The 18371-nt window shown below is 45.3% G+C and overlaps 1 protein-coding gene across 15 annotated transcripts in view; it reads right to left on the reverse strand.

Annotated features, from left to right (window-relative positions):
- TIAM1 (TIAM Rac1 associated GEF 1) overlaps nt 1-18371 on the reverse strand; it is a 196467-nt gene that overhangs the window by 149663 nt on the left and 28433 nt on the right. For all 15 annotated transcript variants that reach the window (XM_071810375.1, XM_071810364.1, XM_071810369.1 and 12 more), the window contains one exon: nt 7484-7825. The gene's annotated coding sequence lies outside the window, so the exon portion shown is untranslated. The remainder of the gene's footprint in view (nt 1-7483; nt 7826-18371) is intronic.

Genomic DNA, 18371 nt, shown 5'->3' on the forward strand with positions numbered 1-18371 from the left:
AAAAGGGGAATATAACAACACGCCAGACTGCAGAATGCCCTCCAAAAGCACTGAAAAGATAACCATTGCAAAAAGCACTACCACAGCACAAGATGATGGGCAGCTGAACACATCTCTCTAAATTCTCATGCTCCTGCAGCGCTACGGAAATGCAACGGTAACCCAAATACTGGAAATTTCTCAGACTGGAGAGACAGGGAAAAGAAAATGGCCACACTCTGAAAATATTCCTTAAAAAATTTCCTGCATCAACTACCACAAAAAAACAAATAGCAGCAGAGCCTTATATACCCATGTTCCCAGCAGGGAAAGATCTCGTTAACTGGCCATCCCACTCCTCAGCCTAGGAAGTTGCTGCCAAGCTGCTCCAGGTACCATGGGCCAAAGGCCCAAGAGCAGCCACTTAAGCTGATAGCTTCAAACCTGGCATGGCCAACCCAGGCACTACATATCTTTCAAGATCAGGTGCTCACTGAGCAGATGACTGTTCAGATAACAAGCTGTAAACAAAATCATACACATGGATACACAGAAGAAATACCTTGGCTTCAAAGGCATTTTTCTTCAGCACGTAAACATTGCAGGAATTTCTCTCATGTCTCAAATAGCATTTACTCTGTGCGCAGAGTCAAGTCCACTCACCGCACAGTTTATTTTTGTCCAACCATTAGAAACAAAACAACAGCCTTTAATGTCTCTGAGAGACTGCTGTACAACATCCTGAGGTTCAGAGATGCTCTACGACAACGGAATAAGCTATTTTTGGAAATTTATCTGGTTGCTAGGGCAAATTCCTGTAACGATATGCACCATCCACTAAGCAGAATCTGGCCTGCAAGTGAGGAGAGGAGGAAAAATTAAGATGAGAGATGACTAACCAGGGTAACGTGCGAAATCAAGTGAAATGCCATGCTATACAGAAACATGGTTAGGGCTTCCATCAAGACTCAGCTGAACTCCTACGTGAAACACATATGGTTGTTTTCAGCCAGCGGAGCCTAGATCACAGGCTTGAAAGAAATTTCAAAAGGTTGTACAAGGCATCCTGCTGCCACCAAGGCGGAATTAACTATATCTAAACAGTACCTTACGCAGGGCGCACCACTGCTGAATCACAAGCGTTTGTTCATACGACTCTCTTGTATCAATATTATTTGTCTTTTACACAAGGGAGTGAATTAGGCAGACACAAATGAAGCAGTTAGCCCTCAATTGCACACTAAGTCTACTGCAAAATTAGGAAATCATTCCAGATACTCAAAACCCCACCAAAAAAACCTGATGGATCAATTTTCTAGGAGCTGCACACATGGATATCTTCTCATTTTCAAAATTACTGGAGCCTCGGTTCACATCAACCTGTTACACATCTGGATAGTCTTACGTATTTTATAAAAGACCACAACAGTCTTCTATCCAAATTCTAAGCTTTCAGCTCAATAAATGTCTTTTGAACGTTAACAGGGCAAAGATGGTAAAGAAAGGACAAAGGGAGGAGGGAAGACGGTTATAAACTATTTTCCATTCTCTCCACGAACAGTGAAGAATGGAAACTTGCGTGCTAATGCTCAAAAACACCAGCTCTGGATGACGCAAACTGCAAAAGACTGTATAATTTATACCTTACTGCCATATCTTCTGGTCAGCTTTGCACTGAAACTGAGATCTTAAGAAAGCGTGCAGATCAAGTTTAGGAAACCGCCATACTCTTCTTGGTGGCTGAGTGGTTTGCATGTCAGAAGAAAGCTTCCATAATTAAAACAGTATCTCCCTTAGAATAGAGAATATTTAATTAGGTTTCAAACTGCTGAGGAGAGGCTTGTATAATAATCTCACTTAGGCCTCATAGGCAAATGAAAAGTGCCTTCCAGGACTTAGTCGAACTTAAGCATCCCTCACTGGTAACCAAGAGTACTCCCAACACAGCCAGGCACTGAAAGTGAATTAGCATGCTCTTTTCCTCCATTTTGATTTCTGAAATAAAAAGGTTCAAATCTATGAGATATCTAAACACCACAGAGAACATGAATTAAGTGAAATTCATAGAGCCATCCGGCTTAAAGATTACTGCTGTAACCTGTAGGAGTGACACCAAGAGCCAAATGACCACCGAGCCTGAAGAAGAAACTTCTGCCACGGGCGACTGACAGACATCCAGCTGGACAGACACTTCCACCACAGTTCTGGGCACGTTTCACAGGCCTCTGTTCAGCAGGGCTTGCAACTCTCTTTGGTGGAACAACCACAAACCAGGCAACACGTGAGACACGAGTTTGTTCTTCTGTGCCAACACAGTGCCCAGCTCCATGCCTTTGTGAAAGAACAGTTTTCAGATGAAGGCCCAGGTCCATCTGACTTGTTTACCTTTGGGCTGCAGATTCCTCACGTACGTGTGTGTGACACAGGGCTCCAAGGAACAGGCCAGCACACCAAACCAGGCAGCAAGCTCTCCACATTCCTACCAAACACACAGAGCTTCAGTGCTGTTCAGAGCTGAAGCCCCAGTCCCCCTGTTGCTCCTGTGCTCTGGAAACAAAACAACTCTTACTCGATGAAGCATTTGGGCAAGTAAAAATAAGGACCTAGCTGAACTATTCAGAGCTCCAACTGCAGCTGCCTTGAAAATCTTAACCACAGCACCAAACACAGGGTTTTGTGCTCTGCCAGCTGCCTCCCAAAGACCTCTTCAAAGGGGACTGTTTCAGAAGTGGGATTTCCCTGGCCAGTCACAAAAACCTGGCAATCTTCCATATCCACAGCGTGTTCTGCTGTGTGAGCTCCAGCCGAGTCACCTGCACTACCTGGAGGCAAAGCAGAAAGGTGCTCCCGTGCTTCTGCAGCGATACAGAGATACTACTTAGGCCCTGTAAGGATGATACTATGCACATGGGTATACACATGCAGCAATTTATGAAACAGTCTTGTTCACTTTAGGTAACGTTAAAGAGGCTAATGCTTCTAAATAACTCAATTTTGAAAAATGGAGCTTAAATGCCATTGAAACCTAAGATCATGAAGAGAAAAACACATGTGCACATGCTCCTAAGAAACCAAACAGCTTTTCAAAACAGTATTTCTCTGACATGCTCCTAAAGCAAGGTTTTTTTACTTAAACCATCATCAACTGAATGTCAGAAAAAGAGACTTCAAGAAATTTGTCAGTAAATATTCCATTCTACACAAGTAAAAACATTTGAACAAAGCAATCTAGTAAATTCCTAAGCTGATAAGATGCCACTATACAAAATATAAATTATAATATATATGTATGTGTGATATTTGCATATGAACAGATACATGTCTTACAATGCATAGCTCCTTACAAACAACTTCAGGAGAGAGCTTGGTCATAAGATGACCTGCGTCAGGGAAGCAGTACAGAGAAAGCTAAAGAGGAGGTGAAATCCTTAGCAGTCAAGAGATCCATCCTATTGACAAAGATGAGATAGGGAATGAGATGACCCAGCTTTTATTTCCCACAGGATTGCTTCCTTCTGGGAAGCCCTGCTATGTCTTTGCAAGCCCCTGCTGCTCCTGATCTGTGGAAAGGGCTGACACACGTGTGTGTGAGAGCATTCACCTGCACTAAGGTGCCCAGCTCCCTCCAAAGGGCCCCGCAGACAGATAAGCTGGCCTCCCTGCTTCCCGCTGAAGGCAATATAGCTTAGTATCTATTGGGATAGAGGCTGGCTGTAGCTTTACTAGACTGCAGAAATGGTTAAAATTTTCCTAGAGCAGCAGGGAGCTTGTGGGGGGACACAAAATGCACAGCTGCACAAACGTAAAGTTATGGAAGGAGGATGGAAGGTACCAGGAGGTCTGAAATATTTTCGGTGAGATACATACATAGGCTCACCCAGCCTCCAGAAAAGTACTCCGATTTTAAAAGGCGCTTTAATCTGCCATAGATCTGTATAAACAAAGATCATAGAAACAATTGTATATAGCAGCCTGGGAAAGAGGAATACTGGTATCATCTTTCACTTTGTAGCTTTATGCTGGAGAGGAGGGAGGAGAAGAGGGAAGTAAAGTAACCACACTCACCATCACAGCTTGACATGAACAGGCCCGTTTCTTTTGTTACTTTGGGTCATCAGGATAATTAAGTTATTTATAATAGCTACCGATCCACGTCAGACAGCGCCTGTAACTGCGAGCCAACTTCTGTAAGTTGCACAAAAGACCAGCTACCTATTGCAAAATAGCCTCTGCACCTTGCACAGCACTTTCAGGACAGATTCTAGCACCGCTCCTTCAGCAACGCCGTGCCATGCCGACCAGCCAGACTGACAGACAGCCTCAGCCCACCCTGGGGAGGTGCAGTGCCATTTGGGGAGCAAGGTGGTACCCCAGTGTCCGAGGTACAGCCTGCCCCCTGCTGCCTGGGGGATCCCAGGCTTTGACTGTGGCTCACACGCCACAAGTGTTTTTGGAAGCGCAGTGGAGTTGATGGAAAGGTCAGTCTGAGTTGCTGCACTTCTGTTTCCACCCCTCCTCCCACAACTGCAGAGTTTCTAAATTAATCTGGGTCTTTAAGCTTGTCGGCTTTTATTGCTGTTTCTTATAGAAAAGCCCAGCTTTCACGCTACAAACTACAGGGCTGAAATCCCCAGACAAGTTTAGTAAGTGCTTTTTGCAATTTGCCTTTGCCCTTATTCATCCAAGTGTACTCCCTTAAGTGTCTCCTAAAAATCTAAGATAGGAAAAGCGCTTATTTTCCCCTCCCTGCAACGTTTTAATCAAAACGCGCCAGCCAGCTACATCCAGCAGACGATGCAGGGCGGATGGGGAACAGCACTGCTTTGTACAGATTGCGCTTGACAAGTCACATCAGCAGGATGCCACCCGAAACAATAACCCCCCTCCCTCCCCAAATCCTGACCTCTGCTACTCAGAGGTCTCTGACTTTGGGATGCCAGAGGGCAAGAAATCCCATTTCTGTGCAACAACACACTGTTAAAGGGAAAATTCCTCTTGGTTGTTTTTTTTTTTTTTTTTGTAAATCCTTGACAAGGAGATCTCTGTGTGTATGGCCTTCAGCAAAAATAATCCTATGCCTACCAAAATCAAACAGGAATTTACTGACCAGCTCTCACGTGCTGCAGAGACCAAGCCAAAACCTAGAAAGTTGCACTGGCTGTCCTGTGACAATATAGCACCTTTTCTATTTTAGTTTTGCTTAAGTATAGAAGGGGAAAAATATAGTAAAAACATGTTTAACTAGTAACTGGAAACTTTCTGTTAAACTAATTAGAGTGGTATACTGGGGTAGGGGTGCACTACAGCTTCCCAGGACATGGTAACTGACCAAACATTACCCACCACTGGCTCCTGGCAGGATCAGCTGCAACAGCACACATCTGTTAGCGCTGGCAATTTACAACTGGAAAGTATTAGGGAGGGCTGATTAATTGCTACAATATGAAATTTCCATGCCTTCATTTCACATCAGTGGCTTCATGGTTAGCAAAAACCTGAGGAAAAACAAGAAAAAAAGGGGGGGTGGTGGGTAGGAGAAAGCAGCCCCTCTCAGACATGTCCATGGCCAGGAGCATCCTCAGAGGATGCTCCATCTTCAGCAGGGCTTCAGCTTTCATCAGAAGCAAACGAGGCCTCCACGCTTTCAGGCTGTGCAGAAAGTGCCATGGGTGGGACCTGACACAGCAACGTTGTCCAGAGCCCCTAGACAGCCCCACTGCCCCTCTGCACTATGAGGGAAGGCTGGCAGGGCTGCTGCCCAAGGGCATGCAGCACGGTGGAGGGACCACAACAGCCACAGGATGGATGAAGGCAACACCATCCATTCTCATTCCCCACCTCCCTCCTCTTCTTCCCCCAAAAAAGGAGAGGGGAGGGTTACACAGTGACTTGAAGGCTGCAAACCCCTCCCCACCCAGCCCCTGGTGCCACGCGTAGGGACCAGTCACCCTAAAGAGTGGGGACCATCAAGAGCCACCTTTGCCTTACCAGAGTGCAGTAACGGGTGCACACACCTGAACAGGCATGGGGGCTAGTGACAGCCATGGGAAAACCCCAAATCCTCTCTCAGAGGGCAAGCTCACCACTGGCCCAAAGCACAGGGATACACCGCACTGAGGCACGGGTGTCACAGGCTTCCCACTGAGATGCTCATGTCCAACCCATGAGCATAGGGACAACTTGCACCTACTGCCAAAGCAGGAAGAAACGCCACCGCATCTTGCTGCCCGGATGGAGCAAAGCAAGATGACGGCTTTGTTGTCACCTCCCCTGCATTCTTCCTTTTCCTTCCACACACAGGCACCGGGCTTATTTCCAATATGAACTCAAACGAACAAAAGAACAAAAACTCTTGCCCCCTCCCTCCAGAAGAGAGGGGAAAATTCAGAACTGGGTCTGCCACCCCGCTGCTAGCTGGCACTGCCAGTGCCACACAGGCCACCAAGTGCCGGGTAATTTCACACACCATATGTGCAGCAATCGGGAAGCATCAAGAGCACAGGGCTGGAGAAGCAGCCACTGCCTGCAAATCAGCAGTGATACAGTGAGGGAGAAGCAGCAAAACAACATCCACAAGTCAGATGTCACATGCAGTCTTTCCAAGGTGACATAAACACCCCTGGACACGCTCTCAGTCCAACACAAAAGGCGCATGGACACAGGGAACGCTTCAGCATCACCCACCTGTTTGTGCAGCATTGCTTGTGGTGATAAACCCGGAACGCAGCACCCACCCCCACCACTACATGGCCCACAGGCAGGGATTTGGGGGGCTAGCATGTCATGCAGTGACAGGTAGGGTCAGCGCAGCAGACTCAAGGCCACTGCACACATGGCTAGTTGCATGACATGCACTCGGCTGAGCCCTGCAGCTCTGCCCTGTCCCACCAGCCTACAGCCGTACCTCTGCCATCTCTGCCTCTGGCTGGGAAATCCACCGGCATGTTTCTGGCATTGCCACTGACAGGGACACACACCAGGCAGGAGAGCAGGGTGCAGAAGAACAGCCCTCAGCAGGGCCTGGTGATGCACATACCAAGTGCAAGACATGGGTATCCACTTGCCTGGGAGGAGAAGCCCCCTCCTTGCATGGAACTCCACCAGTCAAAATACAGCATTGCCAAACTTCAGGCATCAAAATATTGAGGTCTACTTCACATCAAGGGTTTTCCAAGGATTTTTTTGGTGGTGGCAGTGGTGTTTTTTTTTTTAACTGCTGTTTGGTCCATGTGACGAATTTTAAGCAAGCAAGACTCAAATGTTCATAAATAAAAACCCTTGGGAATGGGGAAGGGGATACAACAACATCACAGACATGCACACAATTAGATTGTAAAAATCTAAGAGGTATAACAGCACCCAAGTTCTTGTCTCAGAAGTAGTAAAGCTTTATTTTTTTCTTTATTGAAAATACCTCAGTCACTGAAGAAAAAAAAGAGAGGAGAGGAAAAAAAAAAAAAAAAGAAGTTTTAAAAACATAGTCTGACTTATCATTTGTACTCACCTTAGCAAGGTCTCTTGTCTTCCAAAGGTCTAACAGCTTCTAGATGGACGTAGCAGTGCTGGAAAGAGTGAGTTTAACAGCACTATCAGCAAAGAGATACCTTTAAAACAGATGGTCTGAGTTTTTCTCTGTGTAGTCCGATCAATAGATTTAGGTCTTCATGGTTCCTCCAGCTGGCTTCTCCTAAGCAGATGGGTCTGGAGACGAGTTACACAGTGGCTCTTGGACGAATGCGAGAAGCCTCTCTGGAAAGCTGCGGTCCAGCAATCGGGGTTGCAGGCCTGATGGACCAAACAGCTGTGCCCCGTGTCGAGCCCCACCGTCAGGTACCAGCACGCTCCCCTGCGCAAAGAACAAACAAAGAGCTGACAAGTGGAGCCTTCAGCTATGGTGCGGCGTTTTGCTTGTGTTTTATGTAACCATTTATGACTGTTATTCAATTATGAAGAAGAGTTTACCATGGAAACTGCAAGGAGGTGTTTTGTTTAAGATACAGAGCACACTTTTTAAGTAAGAGCTGTTCATCTCTATGCAGACATCTGAACTGCATTTAAGGTTTCACATTTAGATGCGTTTCCCAGAAGATGGCCAGTCCTACTTGGAGGCTATGCACTGCATGGCACACTTTAAACCAAAGAATTTTTACATTTTTTCTCCCTAAATCTAAAAAGCCACGTGAAACGAAGGAATGGATCCATTCCTTCATCCAGCCATTACAGGGTTTGGCAGGGAATGCCATTTTCTGCTGAGGTCCCACAGGACTGTAGCGACTTAGCAGGCTGCCAGCCTACACGAGCCCCCCAAAACTGTTAAGCCTCAGGGACCAGTCCCAATCCTGTAGGGCCCACAGTCAGCCAGTAAGTGACCTAGTAATTCAATTAGGCAGTAACACAGGCTGTCTGAAGAAATAAAACAAAGGGAAACGGAAGAAAAATTGTAACAGGAAAGAAATTATGCCTAAAGCAAAGTGTATCCTCATTACGCCCCTTAACCTGCAGCTGCAAGCTGGAGCTTAACTGGGTATACCCAGTACCTGAGAGAAAGGGGCAACAAGCTACAGAAAGCTCAGCGTACACCCCAGCCTGGAAATCCCATCACCAAACACAAAGGTTGCTCACTGGGTCTATGGAAGACTGGGTAGCAAAGAGTAAAGCTTGGCATATCTCCAACCTATTTGAGCTATTTCAAGTGCTTTTCACAGAACCATAGAATCATTCTGGTTGGAACAGACTCTTGAGATCATCGAGTCCAACCATAACCTAACTCTAGCACTAAACCATGTCCCTAAAGAACCTCATCCACACATCTTTTAAACACCTCCAGGGATGGTGACTCCACCACTTCCCTGGGCAGCGTGTTCCAGTGCCTGACAACCTCTTCTGTGGAAAATTTTTTCCTAATATCTAATCTGAACCTTCCCTTGCACAACTTGAGGCCATTTCCTCTCATCCTGTCACTTGCTACTGGGGAGAAGAGACCAACATCCTCCATGCCACAACCTCATTTTGTCATAACACGTTCAGCCACTGCCAGGTATTCTGAGTGTGTTATCCAGAAAGCCACATAGCTGGAAAGCGACAGAGGAGGGACACGGAGAATATTTTTTCTGAACATGGCTAGGAGACAGAGGTTGCTCCCGTGAGCACTCCCTTGGGGTGCCCATCCCCAGCTGCCCAACCTACCAGGTGCCCAACTCCAAAGAGTATCCCATGCTTTTCAGAGAATGCCCCACATCTAGCACAAATGCTAACAAGTACACAAGAAACCACCTGTTCAGCTTCAAAAGTCAGAACCCCTGGGAAGAGAAGGGAAACGCAATTTTGGGGGGCACTGTGAAAGACACTACAACTGCAAAGGGGGGATTTTCTGGTTTAAACAAATGTTTAAATTGCCAGTGGTTTCCACACGCCTAAGAAATGAGCACGGCCAAAGTTTTAAACACGCTTTTTAAGTAACTTCCTAGTTGAGCTCTAGCTTCTGTTGGGCTGTAAGATAATTACAGACTCAAACACAGAGCAAGAGATCTCAGCCACTGATGGATTTGTTAAGGGATATGAAAACTCAAAAGCACAAAAAATATCACATCAGCTTCCATGCTTGAGGCCCAAGCAAACAGCATTATCTGGGGTTTTGGAAAACAATAAAATTAAACCCAAAAAAAAAGCCTTATAAATGCCATTGCTCTGGAAAAAATAGCGTTTTTAATAGGAAAATAAACATAAGGCTTGTTTTACGTGATGATAACTATCAGCATGTCGGGGTTTTTATGGTTTCTCCATTATCATAACAAAAGCATGCTGAGCATCTTGCTTGAAGTGCAGGAGTTAAAAATGCATAACATCCTGACTTAGACATAATTTTACAAACAAGAAGTGATGAGGATGCACTTCTCCTACCACCGAGTTCTTTTTATGAATAACTTCAACAGCACTTTAAGTCTGCAGAGAGATCCAGTTATTTTATCAAGATGGACCTGCAATACAAGATCAAAGCTGGAAAGCAAAATAAGTTAAGGAGCTCAGCATCCACCTCTGGCTTTGAAAAATCCTTCTCGTGAATATTATCAGAAGAGACTCGCTTTTGCTCTGAGTTCTGTGACACTACACTGCACAGCACCATCAATCAATGAAACGATGCCTCTTGGTAGCCATTCACCATACTACCAAGACCTTGGATGAGTGTGACCAGGCACCCTTTTAAGACAGAGTGGCTCCTGCACTGCTCCAGCTTCTATGCCAAGGGCTGCTCTGGACCAGAGGGGCAGCCAAATTGCCCTCCCTGGCAAAGGCCAGACATGGAACAGCTAAAGCCCGGCCTGTTCAGCCACTGACAGGTTTTTCCACCCCAGGGGTGCCCTTGGGGGCTCCTCCGTGCAGCACAGGGGGTTGCCCAGCAGCAGCAAAGGCAGGGCCAGCCTCCCACACAGCAGGAAGCACGGGCTCTGTCACACGTACACAGAATCACAGAATGGTTGGGATTGGAAGGGATGTCTGGAGATCATCTAGTCCAACCCACCTGATAAAGCAGGTTCACCTGCAGTAGATTGTCCAGGAGGGTTTTGAATGTCTCCAGAGAAGGAGACTCCACAACCTCTCTGGGCAGCCTGTTCCAGTGCTCTGGCACCCTCAAAGTAAAGAAGTTTCTCCTCATGTTTAGGTGGAACCTCCTGTGCTTCAGTCTGTGCCTGTTGCTCCTCATCCTGTCATTGGGCACCACTGAAAGGAGTCTGGTCCCATCCTCTTGACACCCATCCTTGAGATATTTATAAACATTGATGAGATCCCCTCTCAGCCTTCTCTTCTCCAGGCTGAATAGACCCAGCTCTCTGAGTTTCTCCTCATAAGGAAGGTACTCTAGGCCCCTCCTCATCTTCATGGCCGCTGCTGGATTCCTTCCAGTAATTCCCTGTCTATCTTAAACTGGGGAGCCCAGAACTGGACACAGTTCTCCAGATGCAGTCTCAGTAGGGCGGAGTAGAGGGCGAGGAGAACCTTCCTCAACCTGCTGGTCATATGGTGACCCCAAAACATGCTCTCACATGTTCCCCGCTGTGGGCAGGGACAGATGAGCAGCTCGGGACCTGACCAAGCAAATCTTGAACAATGCAGGTTCGCCCCAAGCGGCTGGGCGGTATTCATGCCATTGGCTACAGGGGTCTAGGGAGCAACCAGTTTTGCCTTGAAAAAAAATATTTTTCTACCCTCTCCTCAGACAATTAGCAATGCAAGCCTGAAACGTCAAAAAACGATTCTTAATTACCAAAGTCAACACTTAATGACTCCAATTATATTTTCACTGATTTCTGAAAATTGGATTCTCCACTACACTTGCTGTGTTTAAATTAGTTTCTTACCTCATTCACAGTAATTATACTTTGACAAACTAAATTAAAATACAGTTGAGATTTCTAAAATCCTCTGTAAATGTAGTAGGGATTTAAGAACAAAATATCTCTTAAGGCTACCGTCATCCTCATTTTTCATCACACTCCCTTCAGGGCACAGCAATGCAGGGGGTTAAAAGAGGTGAGAAATGCAAAGGACAGTGGTTTTTTAAAATGGTGTAGAAACAGTGTTTTAGTAGTAGGAAACAGTGTTTTAGTTCTGTGATAGAAATTCACTGTCCATGTTTCACAGAAATTAGCTTCTCCTTTCATCCTAAAAACCAACAGAAGTTATTCTTCAGGTTCACCGCCACCAGTACCACAGAGGACTCCAACAATGAGGAGATTCAGATGTGCATTATTTGAGAGGGAACACATTTCTCACTTAGAACTAACAGCTCTCTGTATCTACTCTGCATGCTGAGACCCTAATATCTAGACTTATCATCAAAATATGCCTATGGGATAATCATGGCTTCTGCAGGATGCAGTTGTACCCATTTGGGGATGCCTACCCTTTATTAGGGAATTATTTTCAAGTTCCTGTTTGTAATTAGTATTAGAAATGGAAAAGGACTGGAAAGTAGGCAGCATGTTTCAAGAAACTAAGCAACCAATGAAAAAAAATGCATTAAAACACAGTGTTTTAAGGAAAGCCTCTACAGGCATTTATTTCATACAATACAGAGAGAAGAGTGATTTCTCCACAGAGGATGCTCCTCCATAATTTTTTCTCCCAAAAGATAAAGTATTAAACACTACCAGCCCTTAATCTCTTTTCCAGTCTCAAAACTAAAACCTCTGAAGCACATGGGTATGTGTTACATTGCAGCAGCCTGGCAATAGCCACGGGAAGTTGTCAAGTATCCACAGTAACTACAGCGAAGCCAAAGTGCCTGGCAATAGAGTCACAGGAGTGTGTCTCAGCACCTGGACAAATTAATCCCAATCCCTGCAGGACCAGAGCCGTTTCGGGAGCCAGATGCCTGGCACTGTACCTCAAAGGACAGGCAGTCACTACTGTGGCTGGGAGGTTAATACACTGAACAACCAAGCCAGCACTGAACTTGACTGATGGTAAATTTAAAAGAGGTTTCAGGTTTCTCAGGGATGACAACTGCCCTAAAGGAGCAATGACAAGTCTGGAGCAGTCTGGAGCGACATGGTGTGCCACCCAGCAGCTCCTTACAGCAAAGCAGTAAGACACTGCAAAGCCCCCAGCAGTTCACTACAACTAAGAGGAATACAAAGCAAACTATCTGCACGTGTTCAATGTGTATCGTGTTAATTGAAAAGGCAAGAGGATACAGATTTACATGGTCACATTTTCACTTCAGTATAGGGATATAATATGCTGCTGTCACAGCCACTTCTTGGAATAATACCTTTTCATTATGCTTGTTTCTGCTTTATTTTTATTCTCGTCTTTCACAGATACTCATTACTCAGCAGTGGTTGTTGGATTTTTATGTTCACATATGGTTTAAAGAGGTGGCTGTTTAATGTTCCCTATATGTAAATAACTACATGCTGTTTCAGTCCCTGCTGTGCAAGTGAAAGAATGATTAGATTATAAATCTCAAATACAGAAATATGTCAAGTTGGTTTTCATCTACAAATCTATTAGAGCTTACTCTGGGTTACATTTCGTATCTTCCCTTTCGCCCACAAATTCCCACTGCTTTTAATGAGCGCATAAAGCAACCAGCAACAGGCTAAAACAGCCCAAAAATCAGGACTCCTGGGGAGCAGCCCTCTTGTAGGCATCCCTCTGCCTGGAAGCAGGGCTTTCACCGCCACCCGTGCAAAGCCCAATCCAAGGTGGCAACACCAAGGATGTCCCCCTGCTGCGGATGCCTGGGGAACCCCTCACAGCACAGCACAGCACAGCGCCCAGGGCAAGGCCACGCGGGACAACACGGCAACCCCTGCTGCCACCCATGCTGGTGCCCCAGCGAGTGGGAACCACCACACAGGGAGCTGGTGTCACCAAGAGCAAAGCGCAGCCATGGGGCAACACATGCAAACAGCAGTGCAGCACAGCATGGCAAGAGCCAGAAGGGGTAAACACCTGCGTTTCAAATGATTCTGCTTTTACTCTGTTTGTGGCATAACCCTAGTGCTGCTACTTCAACACATGTTTTTCAATGTAATTTATCATCTTTTTAATAAGGCTGACAGCATTCATTTCAAATCAAAGCTCCTATGTCAAGCACATTAAACCCATTTTTATCTTTCAGAGGTGAATGCCATGAGAGCCAGGAGCAACGTTAACACAACCACTAACATTTCCAGCTTGTTCAGTATCAGAAACCAGCACATAGAATAATCTTTTGAACCTTCCAAGGCGGAGAAGCACTCCTTAAGTAACTAAAGAGATACATAATTTGTTGTTCAGCCAGTCTCCCTTCCTCACCAAGCAATGAGAGACTGCAGGAAACGCTCCTGCTCCTTGCCATCCCTAGCCCTGATGCTCCCAGGCCTCTCAGTGCTTGCTCAAAACAAACAAAAAAAACCAAACAAAACTGGGCCTGTACTGCAGAGGATGCAAAGCCTTCATAAGTATGATGTACCAATGCAAGCAAGCAGGAAACATGACAGGCAGCAGCAGCATCCAATTTATTTCCAATGAAGAGGGAATTTGGTTAAAACTCCCATCTCATCCTGGGGGAGTGAGAGCACAACTGGCTGCTGTGCACAGGTGTGGGGCAGTGAGCAGCCGTCGCTGCCAACTCAATCCAGGAGCAAAATCAAGTGTATCAGTACCACTGTGAACAGGCACAAGCACTTCTCATGCAACCACCTGCCTCAGGTACATGGGTGTAGAAATCAGTCTCTGGTGGCAAACAAAAAAACAAAACCAGGAAAAGCCTCAGAAAGCAGAAATTAAGACACTAATCAAGAAACCAGGAAGGAAAGAAAAATTGTTGGCCTGTGGAAGCAGGCAGTAAATAGCCTGAAACTGGATATTAATTCAATTTATACAAATGTAGTCCAAACTATCAAGTCTGGGCATAGTCTTTCTGTAGTCAAAAGTCAGAGTGACTGCAAGAGCTACAGGATTCAAAAGATGCTCCAAATCAACACTGTAGTACGAGGACAGGAGGAACCCACAGCTGCTCAGGTTTGCCTTCTTCCATCCCCATCCCACCCCCACACTCCTTGAGTATATTCATGAGGAATCCTTGCCCAAATCCAGTTCCAGTAACTGATTTCTGCTGACCTAAAGTTATCCTGTAGCTCTAACAACAGATGATGGATCTCATTTCTTACCCTAGCAGCCTCTGTTCTGTGGCATTGTTCTGCATATTAATGATCCTTAATGAGATCTAAAAGCATCTGCAAATTCTAAGGTATGGATTTTACCACTTACTCCCAGCCAACGATGGTAAAGTATATTTAATGATCAAAACCAAGAAAGGAAAGCATTCATTAAGACATCATCTTACTCTTGTGGAAAGGGCATCAAGATGCCACCTCAACCAGTGGTGGCAGGTGACTAAGGTGATGAGTAATATCACTCTTAAAAGGATTTTTTTTAAAATAAATATGTGTGGGTTTTTTGGTTGGTTGGTTTTTGGTTTTTTTTTTCAGTTGGCAGGGAATAAGCCTATTCAGTGGAAGCAGGGGAAAAAAAAAGGTCAAGGGAGTGAAGGAAAAGAGTTGCCCACTTGCCCGTGACACTGTCAGCTTTGGACAATAATGAAAGATTAGGCCTTATGAATACAAATCACCTCCAGTTAGGGTTCCTGGAATTCAGTGCTTCCCCTAACTGCTGAAGAGAGGCTTGTCAGCTGATCCTTATTTCTCAAGTTTCAGATGATGACTAGGGTGGAATAAGGCAGAAAAGAAGGGTTAATTAAACAAAGAAGCAAATAGGCAAGAGCTTTAGAAATTGATTAGACAATGAAAGTAAATGACTTGGCAAAACAACCTTGATTTCACTGCCAGAGTTATAAAACATTTAAGAGATGGAATGCTGTTTTAATGATTGATACTCTCACTGTACATTCCTGCAGAAATGATAAGTATTTATTGGGGACAATGAAATCACAACCAAGCCACCTCCTCTTCTACTCTCTGAAAGGAGAAAAAGCTGCCAAGGATCTCTTCATCTAGAAACCAAAGCACCATCAAGGACTTAGGAAAATGATCATGTTGTCAAAATCAAGCTCAGAAAAATAAACTCATCAAGCTTATGTGGCATTTGTTGTTTCCTTCCTTGGAGGAACAATGCATCAACATTCAGGTAAGTGACCAAAACCAGAAATCCACCTTCCCTCTGCATTCCTGCTCTATAGCTAGACTCTGCATTTTCCATTCTCACATGTAGATCTATTTCTGTTTGTTTGGAAAGTCATATGGCCTGGGGAAGGTCCAGAGCCTCGGGAAAAAAATATGCATAAAACATAGACCATGCCTATGTTACTCATGCAATGGTTATTTAATGCTTTTTTGTAATATACTGGTAAAGAAAAGATACTCCAGACCAATTTCATAACACTGAAGTCTTGAATCATCATGTTCATGAGGTCAGAACTACAGCTAGTATAAATTTACTTACCACAACCATAAATCCCAGCATCATACTGCTGAAATATTTCAGCCGTCAGAGCAGCGATGTTGCAGACTGCCCCGCATTTTTAACCTCAACTGTACATAATTGTTAATCACTGACCCATTCTCTGGCAGCCCTTGGCTGGAGCGGGTTGCTAAGCGACCCATTTTTGCTCCAGATATTTTTTTAAACCTAGATTCAAAAGGGCCAAAAGTCAAAGTGAGGACTATTGCAGACAGATCCAAGGTGGAGGTGCAGGCGTAAGAAGCGAGACCAACCCACACCTCTATCAAAAGCTTAATAATATTCAGTGCCACTTTGCTACATATGAAAACCCTTTACAGAAGCCTTGCTGCAGCTCCGACACAGCTTACACACCTCCTGACCTGCAATATAAGTTGCCTCCTGCTTCTGAATAAGCTCCCATGCAATCACCAGCACTAGAAGACAGAAATGAGGAGCCAGATCTCCATGTTCCCACATCTGGGAGGCAGAAGGGCTGCAGCCTGGCAGGGCTGAGAGCAGGCACTTGGCTGTGCCCACCTGCCAGCCCTGCAGGGTTGGGAAGCCCAAACGCTCACAGAGCCCAGGGGTGACAGGCAACATCCTCTAGACCAGCACTTGCAGGCACCCAAAGGACCGTGCCAAGTAAGAACAGCCTTCAGAAACACACACAGGGTTTTATTAAAAAACCACGCTGCTCTTTGAAAGCTAATGGGAATATGATTACTCCCCCCAGCAAGGAGTGCAGGGACTTTCTACACAGTGATGATTAGAAATAATCAGATAGAATTAATCAAGCAGAGGGTAGAAATCGTCCAGCCTCTGTTTCTGCACCTGCGTTGCCCCACAGCTGCCCCTTCCCACCTCCCACATCAGCAGGGACACCGACACACAGGCCTTGCTGGCACCCAGCCATGGGACCAATGACCAGCACATCAGGCAACCAAATTATTTCTGCGGCTCCCTTCAACACGCAGGAGCCTGGGGCTCTTACACCCATGGGGCTGCCACACTCCTTGGGACTTGCAGGGAGGGACCTCATCACTCCAGGACTTCTATCCTTTTGCCAAACTAGCTTGGTTGGGACATGGGTGGCCAGGGAGGACTGTGAACACCGCCTTATCTCTCAGTCATGCAAGACTCAGGTCTATTTTTTCTCCTTTTTTCTTCTCCTTTTTCTTTATGAAAAAGCATGCTGAAGAAGAGGATAAACACCATGTTATGTTGTCTCAGAGAAACATCCTTCTCATCCTGGTATTTTACTCATGTATCACCATCTCATTAACAAACACTATGGTATGTCATTAGTTATAGAAACCTAATATCTGTTCTGTAGAAACCAGTGGTAGAAATGCTACAGATTTAAATAGAACCAAAACTGAGCAACCACACTACTTGTCAAGAAGGAACTAGAAAAGTTACAGCATTCAGGAGGAACATGCAGGCAGGAAAGCTCTGAAGTTCTGCTTTTTTCTGCTTAACCTGCCCCCTCCGCTTTTTTAAAATATAACCTACTAATGTAGGTTACAGTAGGAACTATAGTTACTAGTATAACTAGTGTGAATCAGACCTTTATGATCAAGTTTACAAAGCAGCTGAGCAATTCAATTCAGTAAGACAAGCTGTGGCTATACACCAGAGCGGACACTCAAGTAGCTGAACATGTCTTGTTTTCTTATTTTCAGAAGAGGTTGTGTATCAGTTCAATACATATATGCAAACATGTTTTTTTTTTTTTTTAATTTAAAATTTCAAGTAAACTCTAACAGCCTAGCCCAACAAGTACTGGGGTAAATACACACAAAACCAGTAGAGGCTTCCAGCTTGTGTCTCTCTTACCATCACGAATCTTCTTTTCACCAAAAGTAGCCTAGGCTACAATACCAAGGTTTTAGGAGTAACAGAGATGGGTTAAAAAACAATGTAAGCTATATTTTGTAAAGAGGCAGAGAAGGATTTGGGCAACCACATGATAGCCAGGGACAACATGTGCAAAAAAGGCAGAGAGCTAAGAGGATGGAGAGGTCAAAGAAAAACAGAGAGGAGCCCTGAGCAGAGCACCCACCCAACTGAGCCAACGGGCATTGCCCAGTGTGGCCCTGGCCAGACACACATGTGGGCAAAGGGACAGAAGTTGGGCTCCCCATCCCTGAATCACAGTATCACAGTATGTTTGGGATTGGAAGGGACCTCAGAAGATCATCTAGTCCAATCCCCCTGCTGGAGCAGGAACGCCTAGGTGAGGTCACACAGGAACATGTCCAGGCGGGTTTTGAATGTCTCCAGAGTAGGAGACTCCACAACCTCCCTGGGCAGCCTGTTCCAGTGCTCCATCACCCGCACTGAGAAGAAGTTTTTTTCTCAAATTTAAGTGGAACCTCTTGTGTTCCAGCTTGATCCCATTACCCCTTGTCCTATCATTGTTTGCCACCGAGAAGAACCTG

This window comes from Patagioenas fasciata, chromosome 1 (genome assembly GCF_037038585.1).
Source record: "Patagioenas fasciata isolate bPatFas1 chromosome 1, bPatFas1.hap1, whole genome shotgun sequence".
Lineage (NCBI taxonomy): Eukaryota > Metazoa > Chordata > Aves > Columbiformes > Columbidae > Patagioenas > Patagioenas fasciata.